General features: G+C 35.4%; 1 long non-coding RNA gene across 1 annotated transcript in view; it reads left to right on the top strand.

Moving 5' to 3' along the window:
* Positions 1-126: 126 nt before the first annotated feature.
* Positions 127-14128, top strand: part of LOC119242977 (uncharacterized) — a 154347-nt gene continuing 140345 nt past the window's right edge. Inside the window, exon 1 of the long non-coding RNA XR_005124590.2 lies at positions 127-740. This is a non-coding gene — a long non-coding RNA (uncharacterized LOC119242977). The remainder of the gene's footprint in view (positions 741-14128) is intronic.

Here is a 14128-nt window from a genome sequence, read left to right as displayed (position 1 = left end):
AATTAATTGCTATTAAACATGCAAAATATACTCTTTACAAAACAATATAAGAAATTGATGATAAATTTTTGATCTTTTAAAATCTAATGACAACTTCCATTGCTATTTAGTATATATCCACATATTTTTCAAAGTATATCATGATTGAATAGCTGTAATATTCTAAAAATACAAGAATGTGATGTTTTAGATTATAGACAGAATTGAGATCTAGACTTACTGTTTCATAAAATATGTTAACAATTTGCAAAACCAGGACTTTCAATTAGATTTTTTTCTTTCTTTCATATTTAGTTTGTTTTCTAGCAATTATATGGTCTACTAACTACATAAAAGTTACACTCAGGCATAATGGAAAGGGTATCATAATTACGTAATGTACACATGAATGAGTAAATTAATTTTTCAGAAATATTTTCCACCACTTGGCTTCAGTGGAAGAAATATCTGTCTACCACTTGACTTTGGGATTCATCATGTGATTTGCTTTGACCAACAGAATGAGTCAGAAGTAGCAGCAGACCAGTGAGACTAGACTTAAGAGACCTTGCATGTTGCTGATTGCTTGCTTCCACTTGTACTACTACAATGGGAAGAACATACCCAGCCTGCCCTACTGCTTCCAGAAGGAAAACAGGAGCCCAGATCAGCTGATCTCCAGCTAATCCACAAATGGATGAATATGCCAAGTTGAGATCAGCAGGGTCATCTAACCCATTCATTTGGCCTCCAGGAGAAAAGTAAGCTAAATAAATACTCATTAATTTTTGCTAGTATTAAATCTTTCTATTGCACACCCATCGGTAACCAGGGAAAGATGATCTGTGGCAATGTGTGATGTATTTACTCTCACAAGTTTAGGATGTACGTGGAGACATACTCTTTATTGAAGCAGTGTACTTTTAAGAGAACTTTCAGTCAGAGCAATGAATCCAAATACTGCAAGTTTCTGAGAATACCTCCTTCCCTATTAAACAGTTACTCAAGCAGAAAAGTAGATCTGAATGTTTAGAAAAGTTTCAAAATAGGTGAAACATTTCTTGAAATGATAGAGAGTTAAAATATGGCATTTACAATAATAGATGTTTGCAACAGCTTAAATATTTTTTAGTGGTATCATGTTCTGTAAACTGTTCTTAATAGTTTATACAGTTTTTTCCCATATTGTTTCAGGATTTTTTTTTTTTTATTGAGGTATCATTGGTTTACATTTTTGTTTGGGTCTTAAAAGTATAGGATCTCCTCTCTGCCTCAGATGTATACAATTTTTTTTTTATTCTTTATGTCTTGATATGCTAAATAGTATATTAATCTTCATTTAAAATGAGGAAACCAAAGCATGTACATTTTGAAAAACTCATACTTAAGAACACATGGAGAAATGAGATTCAAAATGGGTTATCTAGCTTTAGGGTTTCTATTCGTAAGCACAGTGATACATGATATACTATATTATAGTACATAGTATTTTAAGAATGACTTTCAACAATAGGGGTCTCAAATATTTTTTTCCCTTTTTCAGTTATCTTTATTGAAGTAAAATTGGCTTACATCATTGTATTTGTTTTAGATATTATGGGTTCAAACCTTTACAAATGTATGTTTTCGCACTATGCCCACCATTTGAATCCCAGTTTTCCCCTCACCATGCTCCATTAATATCAAGAGAAAGCAAATGGATAATGTGTGTTAATTTTTTAATGCAACACTTCTATTTGTTATCTTTTCTTTATCATCACCCCTATACACAAACATATTTTTGAATATCTGTGGATTTTCATGAGAAATACAAATGGAAATCTATAAGGACTGATGTCCACATGAAGTTATCATCAGTGCCATCTCTTTGAACACTTACAGTTTGGGGCTTCCATCAAATAATGAATGATCAGAGGTAATGAAAGTGGACGGTGATAAAATAGCAGCAAATACTTTGTTGATGAATCAGAATTGCTTCTAGCCATTTGTACCTCAACAATAAAGCAAGACAAAAAAAAAAGTTAAAATCCATTTATCATCTTTGCAAGAAAAAGGAAGGTCTAGAAGAATGCCCAGGTACAAGGAAGTATGAAATTCCTTGCCATGAACATTCCTAGCACAAATGTTCACCAGTATTGACTTGATGGGAAAATTTTGAGGTGAGTGGTGCCAGTATAATGAACTAGGCCAGAATGGATCTAGAGCCTTCCCATCTGAAATATTGGAATGTTTGATTTTTAAAAATACTTCAGCTGAAAATCATTATGCAGATTTATTCTCTACTTAGTGAGGATGCTACCAAATAATCTGAACATTTGTTAAAACATCTGGGTCTATTTAGCATCATGAATGAACCCTTGTTATCAAACTTTTTTTTTCTTTATTTAATCTAAATTAATCTTTGCAGAGTCTCTGTGAGGTAGGTCTGGAGTAAACTTACGACAATTGCAGAAAGATAGATGAAGAGATTAAGGGTTTTTGATTCCCATCCTCCTCCCATTTCCCTCTAACCCTTCACCCCCCCTCTCCCCCCCACGTCCCCCTCCCCTTTCCCCACACACACTCTGGAAGCTAAACTGAGTTGGAAAACTAGAATCTCTGCCTTTGCTTTGGCTGGGCAGCTTCTTAGGGAATTGAATTATAAACAGGAGAGATTGTTCTTTATTTGAGCTTTTAAAATTCTGATTTAAATCTTCTTCCAGAATTTTATCTGGATGCATTTTCCCAAATTTTCCATTTCGCTAAATAGCATTTGAGCCCAGAGGCAAAAACTTCAGCAAGACAAGCCTAGTGATCTTTGTGACCTGAGTGGAGACATGATTCGAGATTTTACATGGAGGCCAATTTTGTAAGAATTTCCATTTGTCTACAAACTATAATAATTGGGATATTTGGATAAGGCTTGGCAAAGCATCTAGTAGATTAACTGAATGAGGTCTCTGGAGCTTTGCCATTTTGGGGTTATCCAATTTGGTTTTTGATCTACCTCACTGTAAGATGGCTATTGAAATTAGCTGGTTTGTTGGTATGTCAGGTTTCTTTCTTTTTTTTTTTTCCTTCCTATTCTTTACATCTGAGGCTTTAATTTGGTTGAAAGCAAGTTCTTCAGTCTAAGGGGATAACAAAACATCCCTTTGAGGAGGAGGAAATAGATGATAAAATCTGCATGTTCCTACTTTTTTCAATAGTTTGGAGGAATTTCTTTTCCATCCTGTGTATGTTTTTAAGACCCAGTTAAGTTCATAGTTCCTTTTTCTTTTCTTGTCTGAATAGAAAATCATTCTCTTTAATCCCACCTGAGTTTTAAAAATGTATTATTGAACTGCCCTACTCAGGAATTCAGTTGCCTGTTTTAGTGAATGGATGTGTGTATGACCTGATAGTAAAAGAATGCTATTCAAAGACATTTCCGCCTGTTTGTTTCTTGGATCAGTTACTGTTCCCATAAATCTGGAAAGATGCCAAAATATGTAAACAAATTAAGAGTTTTGAGGATCCCAGTGGGGATATTCTGAAGTTCTACCATAAATCAGGAATTTAAGATAAGAGCAATATACTATAATATGATGGCAGGGAGAAAAAACTATACACCATATGTTCTTGGCTCTGGTTTGGGAATTAATGGATATTAAAATATTTGGGTTAATCACAGAGTTATACTTAACATCACTTCCTTCTAAATCTACATATGTTTCAAAAATGGATTTTTATTTCATTAAATTTAATTATCACTTAATATCAAGCAACCCTTCATCTCTTAAGCCACTGCATTATGTGTTTTTAGCACACAGTTTCTAATATTTAAATTAATTTTCTATTATTAGTAAAGAATTAATGGTTATCTTTATACATGTACATAAATATGTCAATAAACTAAAGAACAGTTTAATTGACTGGGAATTTTAACCCTAGAGCTTTTTTTTAATTTAAATTTTATTTTTATATTACCCATACAATTATAACCCCCTTATTTTGACCCCAATCTCTCCTTTCCCCGCCCCTCACCTCCCATAGAGTGTCTCTGGTTCATAGTTGTTTGTTGATTTTTGATGCACATTTTTTGCAACTGTCATAGCACATGAAATGAAAATGGTGGTGGAAGAGATAGAGTAATGTGGCATACTCTGATCTTCTCTTTCCTTTTGACCCAGAATTAACTTAAAGCTAAAACTTCCTCCTGAGAAAGAATACCCAAAGTTTTAATTTTACCATTCACCATTATGATATCTCCATGATCTCTTTTACTATCTCCCTCTCCCTTTTCCTCTCCCACTTCCTTTCCCTCTCCCTCTCCCTCTCTGTGTGTGTATGTGGTGTGTGTTTGAGAGAGAACAAATGTAGAGAAAAGTATTTTTATGTCAACATATCTTGAAGGAGTTCTAAAAACAATTGTATTATGATCTTGTGCTTTGTGCACATACTCAAGAAGAATTTGTAGAGATTAGATATCACTGATTTAGCGAGGTTTTTCTGAAAATAAATTAGTGAAATGGAGAAAAAGATACTGTACATATGTCTACATCAGTGCATATTTCTCCATAATATTTGTAAATTAACAATATCCATTATCAGTGCAGATTCAACACATTTTTTTACATCATTGTGTAACTTTGATATTGGTGCCCTCCCTAAACTGTGATTAACTAAAAGTGATTTCACACTCTTGTGTTTTTAAAGCACACATTATTATAGCATGAACCTACATTGTTTCTGCCAGAAACTCACTGACACTGAGTGCCCTCCCCAGTACTTTCATGCATTCTCTAGAATAAATGCCTCAGTTTCTTTTGCCCTTCATTTTTCATCTTGTCACCTCTGATGCTTTGACTTTCAGTAGAAAGCCACTGTACTGGGTACTCCCAACTCTGGTCTTCATGTCCCTATATGTCACAGTGCAGCTTCTGGGGAAGGCCTCTCTCTGCATCCATGGGTCAGTTTGTATCCAGCTTACTCTAAGAGCTTGATCTCAGATATGTGCAGTTTGAGGAAGGAGAGGCTGGACTCTCCTGAAAGCACAATCATCTTTCTGTTGTTAGGGGGAAATGTGTTATCACCAGAGGGAAGCAAAGGTAGGTTTGCCACTCACACCAGCCATCGAGCTACTTGGCTCACAATCAGATATTTTTTAAATTCCTACAAGTTTGGGCCTATCTTGTCCTGGATCAGTCAGTACCTATCCATAGAACTTTGCTTATTCTTTGCGTCACCCACCCCAATGGGTATAGCACTATCATCTATGTTTTTGGAGTAAATTTTCATGTGTCCAACAAGTTAAACACAAAAGTGTGAATATTGATATATTTTCCCAGAATCTGAATTTTTTACTCTTAGCCATGGTCAATTTATAACCATCTAATGAAAAATAATTTTCCCAAAGTATCTCATATACAACTGGGAGAATTATGAGATTTGACTAAGTTAAATAATACAGTTTTACAAAATATCACAAATATCAGTAAAGTATATAAAAGACTGCCTTTTTTCTTTATAAGGTCTCTGTGGTCTTTATTATGGTTAAAGACCAATAAGTTGTGTTTTACTATTTTCCAGGTAATTTTCACGTATTATCAAGATGTAACTTTCTTGAGAACTTATTTACCCATATTTAACAGAAGACCCTAAAGTTTATAGAGGCCAATGAGGAACCTAAGATTGTATAGCTTGTAAGTGGCACCACCAGTACCTACATCCTATATATTTATTCCCTCTACACTGAATTTCATCAATAGGATCTAAAAGTTATCCTAAATAAAGGTAAGAAATGACCAATAATAAATCGGTCATGAAAAAAATAGTCAAACTGTGCTACAGTTTTTATTTTAATTCTCATTCTTCCATGGACTTCAGGCCAGATGGCAGAGTTTGTCATTAACAACAAATGTATGTGTCCTGGTCGTGAAATAAGAACAGCATGGCAGACCAAATCCTGGTCCCTAGTTATCTAGCATCAATGATTATCAAGACCTCTAGGTCCTATAGAAATTCTATGATGATAAAAGCTATGATTCCTATTCTCCTTAACATGTTTTCTGGAAAAGCAGATGAAAATTTTGACAATGGAAAGTGTTATGGTAAAAGTGAAGTATGTGGTATCATTAGGTAGTAAGACAAGTTCAGAAGAGTAAGAGTTCAGGCATTTGTGATTTGTAATCCAGAGAATATTGTCTTGTTATGAACTTAGTTTTCAAGATTTCAATGTAATTAAATTCCTAGAGGGCAACACATCCTTTTTCTCAAGTAAGCACCATGGATGCCTTCACATACTTATTATATCAAAAGGTCCTCTTTGTACCTCTCTCTCTCTTTAAGATGTAATCTCCTTGAAGCTAAGCATTCAGTTTTACCTATCTGGTGAACTCCAGATTTCATTAAATGTAACTAACCTGCTTAGATTCCTTTCAGGCATAAAATTCCCTTCAGTCTAAATAGCACTATCAACAATCCTTTAAGCTGTTGGAATATATGCCCTTGAGAAAACTATAGTCTTGCTTCACAAAGGAGGCAAAATATATAGATCAAGTGATATATTGGAATCCTTTGAAGCATATGTTATGTATTATAATGTCAATTTGTAAATTCATGTGTCCAAAATACCTATTTATTTTTTAAATCAACTCAGCCTCATTTTCAAATCCTAAACCCGTGGAGCTGGTATAAAAGTCAACCCCAAGCCTTCTTCAGTATCCTTTTGCGTTATGGTTTAATAAAGAATCTGCATCTTAAGCATCAAATCATCAGTCTTTCTAGTCCTCAGCCATTAGTCCTCACTGTTCCTGCAAATCCAGCAGTCAGGGACAGCAACACAATCTGTCCAGATTTTTATATTCTTGGGTTCTCTTTCTCTTCTTGCCTCAAAGACCATTTCTCTCTTCACTTATCCAGGAATCATTAATATAGCTAATGGATTTTGGCCTTTAACCAGAACCAGCAATACCTGTAGTAAGCCTTTTCTGTTGTCTTCCCTTCCAAAATCCCTGCAGCAAGAAACCATGAAGCCAGGCTACCAGCTTTAAATAGAAGGAGGAGGAGGAAAAAGCACAGAGAAAAAAACACACACAAATTACCCAGTGGCCCTGTATTCCATATGTTACATATTAAATGAGGCATGCAGATGACAAATGCCACTTACTGCAGTTTTCTGTTTTTTCCCAAGCCCTTTTCACTCTAAACCACTCACGCCTTAAATGCCACAAAGTTGAGTGAAGCTTTTACCACTTTGTGGTCACATTCTGTTCTATTCCTTTGTGTTTGTCACTGCCTGATATACTCTGCATTTATTTTCTTATGCACATTTAATTTCTTCAATATCTCAACCTACGTAGTACTTTTCCTCAGTAATACCAATAATTATATAGCAATAAGCAACTTAAGAGAAGAGGGTAGATTTTACACATCTTTATTTTCTTTGAAAAGCTTATTCTATATTGCTAACAGGTATTACAGAAGTTTGTTAAGCAGGTAGGCAGCCTTAATACTGAATGATCTTCCCAAATTTTCTCTTCCTTTATAAGGCACATAAGTAATGCTTTCTTCATCCTGCATTCCTGACCTATAATCTTAATAGCTCTCTGCCTGCATCTCTAGCAAAAAATCCACCATTTGTCTTGTAATGTGATCAGTCATCTTAGTCCACCATCGTCTTTGATTCTAGTTTTAAACATTAGGCCATTCTGCACCTATAGGGGAACAAGACATCTTGCCTCTTCCTGACACTGGTTTTTGTCACTTTGCTTCATGTTCTTGCTCTTCCTACAACATGCCACCTGCCCTGTGTTCATCTGAGCGCCATGCTTCCTACAATAATCACTCCTGTCCCTGCTCAACTAACGTACCTTTCCTGACCTTTCTTTGTTTATGTAGTACTTCCAGGGTGTAAATTTTAATTCAATAATTCATGTGCTAAGTCAGGTACACTAGTTTGCACAGCCTCTTTTCTCAGTACAAAGGGAAACAACACATCTCAGTTTGCAGTTGTCTGATCTACAAGGATTAGAAATGCATTGAACACAAAATGAGCTTTCATAGAATATTGGTTGGATGAGGATTCATCAGTAAATGGTTGTCTCCTTTAAGAATAAGGCACAAGTAACTTTTGCTACCAGTCGAGTCTATTTCAAAAACTGCACTAGATGCTTTATGCATTGAATTTCATTTCATCTAACAGAATACATGTTCTGGTGTGTATAAGTCATATATTATGTGCATAATACCTAAGTTGTTTAATGTTTACATAATATAAGCTATTTCTTTGGTTCATTTTACTTCTTAGGCCCTGTTATAGTGTCTAAGATTTTTATTTAAAGATCATTGTTTAAATGTATAGAAATTTAAAAGCATTTTCATACAAAGAAAGGGAAAAGAACAGAAAGAAAGGAAGTCAGTTGTCAAATCATTTATGTGTGGCCTCTGAGCACCTGATCAATAGAATATTCTCATGAAGAATGCTTAATGTCCTGTGGAAACTGGTATTTGTCAGGTTTTTAAAACACTCAAGCTCCTTTGAAGTTTACCTTTTATTTTAGTCTTTTCCAAAAGTATACAAAGAATTTAAATAAACTTGACTATCCTTTTTTTTTAAATATGTATCAGCTGCTTTAATGGGAGCTAAGCTCCATCTGGTGGTAATATTTGCTTTTTTCTTTGGGCATACCCATTGAGATCAGTTCAGCAGGAAAACCAAATCTATAAACATCTACATGTACATACATACATATACATATGTCTGCACGTGTATAAGTGTGTGTTTGTGTGTGTGTGTGTGTGTACATGCGTGCTTTGCAGGCTTACTTTTGTCACAAAAGTTGTGAAATATGCTTGTTATTTATTTTACTGACATTGACATTCAAAACAACTTGACTTTCATCTGATTGTAATAAATGTTTCATGATGTTCAGGCTCTAAGCAATGACCAGAATAATCTTAGAGTGTTAATCACAAACCAAATCTTTCCTCCAACCCCCTCGCACATCAAAAGTATTCATTGATTTATGCTTTGATAACAATGGGAATTTTTAAATGTCTTTCTGATTCATTTGAAAGCATAAAAATGATATGGAGGGATGTTTAAAAATATTAAATCATCTTTTAACGCTGGATAGTCCAATCCTTTACTTAGTGAGTTTCTGCTTGCTTTCTCACCAGCATAGGGGGCAATATTACATTGACCCCTTCTGCTGAGTGACATTTTGTAGCATTTAACTTTATAACAACTAGAAAATTAGTCAGAGTTTAAACACTGGAAACATGCCAGATGGATTTAGCATGCAAATCTGGTTTTTTTTTTTGTTATTGTTTTGTTATCCATATTAAAAATATGCAATAGTTGCCTATGATTAAAAATTGGGAAATTTCATTGTAAAAATATGCTATCTAATGATAAAGAGCCTTTTTCTTAAAAGCAAATGGTTCCAAGGCCTCCCCTGGTGGTGCAGGCAGTTGAGCAAGCGCTTTGGAGCTGTCCGTAGCCTCTGCAGCGCCGGTTCGATCCCGGCCAGCCGGCGAGGGTCCCACATGGCGTGGCAGACCTCTCCTGTCTCGCCCGCTGCTCCCCTCAGCAGTGTAATTCATCAGTCTGCCTGTTCTGCTCCCCACTCTGCCTCTGGTGAATCCTCTCACCTTCCTGCACATCTGGCCTGTGCCCTGGTTCTTGTATAAAAATAAATAAATAAATCTTTAAAAAAAAAAAAAAAAAAAAGCAAATGGTTCCAACCCAAGGAGTAGATGTACCTGTGGTACATACTCAAATTTTTTGTAGGTCCCACTTCTTAATATATCACACTTATCTTCTTTATTCCTTATTGCCTGTGGACATAAGCATTTATAGCTGCCATAGTGAAACCTGAGAAATACATAATTTAGTAGAATGAGAAAAGATGAACTAATAACCATCAAACATATAAAGAGAACAATGGTACCCCCCAAAATGTAAAGATGTTGTAATTTTGCATAACATTCCAGGGTTAGAACATTTGGGGTACATGAAATAGTATGACATTTAAGGAATAGGAATGCCTTTCATAACTACTAGCTGACAAAGGTTCTTAAAATTTTATTGCCTTAAAAATAAAAATTCCTGGGCTGTTGAGATCATTTTAGTTGTTTTAGGCATCATTGGGTCCCAGCACTTATTTCACCCAGAAAACTGGGATCCAGGCAGAATGAATTTGACAAGAACACACAATTCCTCCAATGAAGATTTAAGCTAAAGTCTTGGTGCACTCATAAATATATTGGCTATCTCTACATTATCTAACCACCTCCCGAGGCCCTCCTGACCCAGGTCCCTTTAATGAACTAAAATTGTGCCCTCCTTTTTTAAATTGCATTTTGCAGATCCTTATAGAAGGACACCTCTCCTATGATAGTCCTCAACAACTGTGGCGGGAACTGTGGTAGTTTTCCAAAGATGTCTACATCCTAATCCCCATCATTCATGATTTTATTTCTTCACGTGGGAGTGGAAAATTAGGGGTGGGGCCTCCCCTGGTGGTGCAGCAGTGGAGCACTGGGCTGCGAAGCTGCCTGCAGCCTCTGCAGCACTGGTTCGATCCCCAGCGGCGGGCGAGGGTCCCACATGGCGCACAGACCTCTCCTGCAGCCCGCTGCTCCCCTCAGCAGTGTACTTCGGTCCTTCTGCCTGTTCTGCTCCCTGCTCTGGCTCTGGTGAGTTCTCTCACCCTCCCTCACTTCTGACTGTACCCAGTGCTTGTATAAATAAATAAATAAATAAATAAATAAATAAATAAATCTATCTAAAAAAAAGAAAATTAGGGATGAAGATGAAATCAAGGTTCTTAATCAACCAACCTTAAATCACTTATCCTGAATTAATCACATGCATCCTTAAAAAAATGGAAACAGAAGCCAGGAGGAGAGTTAGAGGGCAGTAGAACTAGGGGAAAGTGGTTAGAGACCCGTGATACTGGTTTTGAAGAAAGAGCTCCAAACCAGAGCATGTGAGAGTCCTTCATAAGCTGGAAAAGGTGAGGAAATGGCTTTACCCACAGAACTTGTAGAAATGCAGCTCTGCTGGCACCTTGATTTTCACCCAGTGAGATTCTTACTGGAATTCTGTCATGTCAAACTATAAGATAACAAAGCTGTGCTGTTTTAAGCCACTAAATTTATGGTAATTTATTATAGCAAAGGTGGAAACAGAATAATATCTCAGCAAAGAAGGATCTAGTTGAAGTTTTTGGAAAGTTTAGTTTTGAAAAAAAAAAATTTTCAAACTATAAAATTATAGTACCAAACATAATTTTTAGAACCATGCAAGAATTTTACTGCCTCCTACCTTTCCTATATTCTCTCTTGGGAAACACTACTAAGCCATTCCTACTCCTGTACAGCAGGGAGACATGGCCATGATTCCTACAGTATGGCAGGGAGGCAGGAAATGGCAAATAGGAGATGTGTGCTTAAAAGATCTATAAGGAGAAAGTATCAAAAGTAAACCTTATTTCTCCCAAGATTCCCATAATCTCTGAGTAGATTAGATTTAAAATGACATGGACAAATTCTCAAGATAATGAAGTTGATTTTATTTATACTTTATATAGTGTCTGGGAAGGTCATGGTCAATGGTGTTTCAAATTTATAGCATATGAATTTTTGAGGACAAAGTAAGTGGGAGAGGAGGAAAAGGAAGTGCAGCTAACTAGTCATGGAAATGAGTTAAATATGAAAGTTTAGACATCAGAATATTGAGAATTTATCAATAGAAATATATGTTTAAGAACATATCAAGTATTTTTATGTAGCTGTATTGCAGAATATTTTCTCCAACTTGGAAATTGCACTTCTTGTAGCAAAAGATTCTACTTTACACTCAACTAGGTTTATGATTGAAATGGTTCATAGAAAATCCATGAATTCACACAGCCTTTCCATGCTTTGCTATGCACAGGCTAGAGTATATTTTAAATGATGATCACTATAGCCACACTATTAGTGTTACTTCAGGGAAGTATAATATTTGTTAGAAAGATTATTTTTTCCTGTTGAGAAGAACTATTTTGTAGCCCACTGAGAATGTGATGTTTCACAATTTTTCTATGAAATTATGGTACAGTGAGAACCTTTTTTGGTCTATGACAGTATCATTGATGGGCACAATGACAATCAGGCATGTGTGGGGATGATGATGCAGTAAGCATATTCAAGGAGCAGAGAAAGTAATCAAGCTCCCAGATCCAGATATTCATGTAAGGAAACCTCACAGAAGACCACTTCTCAGAATCCTATACAGATTTACAAGGAGGAGGATAGGGATAGCAACCATAATATATTGAAATAACATGATTTAAATAGACCAATAAGGTAAGACACTTTAAAATAACTATTTAAACAGGTCAATTCTATAGAAAAATATTCTGTGTACTTTATTTCCATTACCACTTGTGAATAATTAAAACTCATTTGTTTAGCTCTACCAAGTTATCCATATGACTGGCTTTCTTTTAACTAGAGTCCTCAGTACATTTAAAAGTATCAGTGTGAAAATGTATATATTGAAGTTTCTCACATTTTGTTATTAAAATGCTATTTTCTGAAAGCATAGTAAATTCTCATTAATTTTGATCACTGATTTTGTTTTCTTTATACTCACATCATGCTGATTTACAATAGTTACCCAATATATTGGTGAATGAACTAATAAATGAATAAAATCATGGTACTTTCTCTGATTTAGTGAAAAGAATCTAAAGCAGCTGAGGGGGTTATACTCTGGGCTTCTCAAAGTAAAATATTTCCATGCTTCCCATAAATCTAGGATAAATAAAATTGCAATTATTATAAAAATGGCCCTTGTTTTAAAACTTAAAGGAAAATATTTTTCAATATAGTTTCTATATGTTAGACAACTATATAATCTAGTGCTTACTCCAAGATATCAAATTATTTTTTAATTTTAATTTAATTTTATTTTTATTAATGTTTTTATTTTTTACATCATTGTTCATTTTTAAACAATATTTGCTTCCCCCCACCCCCTCAGGTATAGTCCCCATAGAGTTTCCTTCACCAAAGTGTTTCCTTCCTTTCCCTCATGGTAGGGAAGTTAAATTGAGAGGTGGCATATTAGTCTCCAAATGGCAATTTCTGTATTTGTAGAGATTAGGCATGATTTCCCCTCATGATAGTTGATAGTAGAGATCCTATCTTCCCTCATACCCACCCATGCTACCCCCTGCTTTATAAAATCCCCTGAAGATTTTTTTAGAGCCCTTATTGCTAATATCTATACAGAAAATCAAGCAGGGGTCTCATTAATTATTTTGCTTATCTGGCAGCATCTCTAGAAATTCAGATTGCATAGGTCTTGAGTTGCACCATGGAAATCATATTTATAAAAATTGTAGGTGAGTGTTGCAGATGATAGTCAAGACTACACTTTGAGAAATACAGCATTGGTTGATTGATGAATTTATATTGTTACTTACTTTACGGACATTAATTCAGGTCTAGGAAATGTACTCTCTAAAGAAACCTGCTGCCATCTATTTGGCCATACCCCTATATCCTTCACCTGTCCCTTCACCGCAGCTTCCTAGGAACCTGGGATAAATGTAATAGGTATTGAAAAGGTTTTACAATTCTCTTCTGAAGTAAGTATAACTTTGCTTTTGAAAAAGGCTGATCTTCCTTTTCTGTGGGGTAGGCATCTGAGCCGCCCTAGAGAAGTATGTGTCTTTGGTGAACCTACCTCTTTATCTGTCTCTCGTCCAGTCCATCCTGTCTAAGTAGTTGCCTGAACTATGATTTTCCTCACTATGAAACAGTTTAAGACCTGTCCTAAATCTCCTTGATGTCCGCACCTTTTGTAAATCACTGTTAGCATGAGAAAGCTTCTATTAACAAATAATCAAAAAAGCAAATTAATCTGTCATATACATGGGAATTAGTAAGTATTGGTGAGCTAAAGCATTAAATTGAAGTTTCAATTTCATCAACAGTAGGTATTGCTTAAACTTCTACTTGGTTTTCTGTTTTGTGCTACTACAAAAGAGAAAAAGGGGCAGAAAGTTTTTCTGCTCAAGGGGCATATAATACAATGTGGGCATTTCAGTGTGCTTTTATATTGGGGAAATGAATTTGGGCTTGTGTAAGCTAGGTAAACTTTGAGTCCGTTTATTAAGTTCTTCTTTGT

The sequence above is a fragment of the Talpa occidentalis genome, unplaced genomic scaffold, assembly GCF_014898055.3.
Source record: "Talpa occidentalis isolate TD23 unplaced genomic scaffold, MPIMG_talOcc4v2.1, whole genome shotgun sequence".
Taxonomy (NCBI): domain Eukaryota; kingdom Metazoa; phylum Chordata; class Mammalia; order Eulipotyphla; family Talpidae; genus Talpa; species Talpa occidentalis.
The sequence above is the reverse complement of the archived record's forward strand: the minus strand, read 5'-3'. Positions and strand labels throughout refer to the sequence as shown.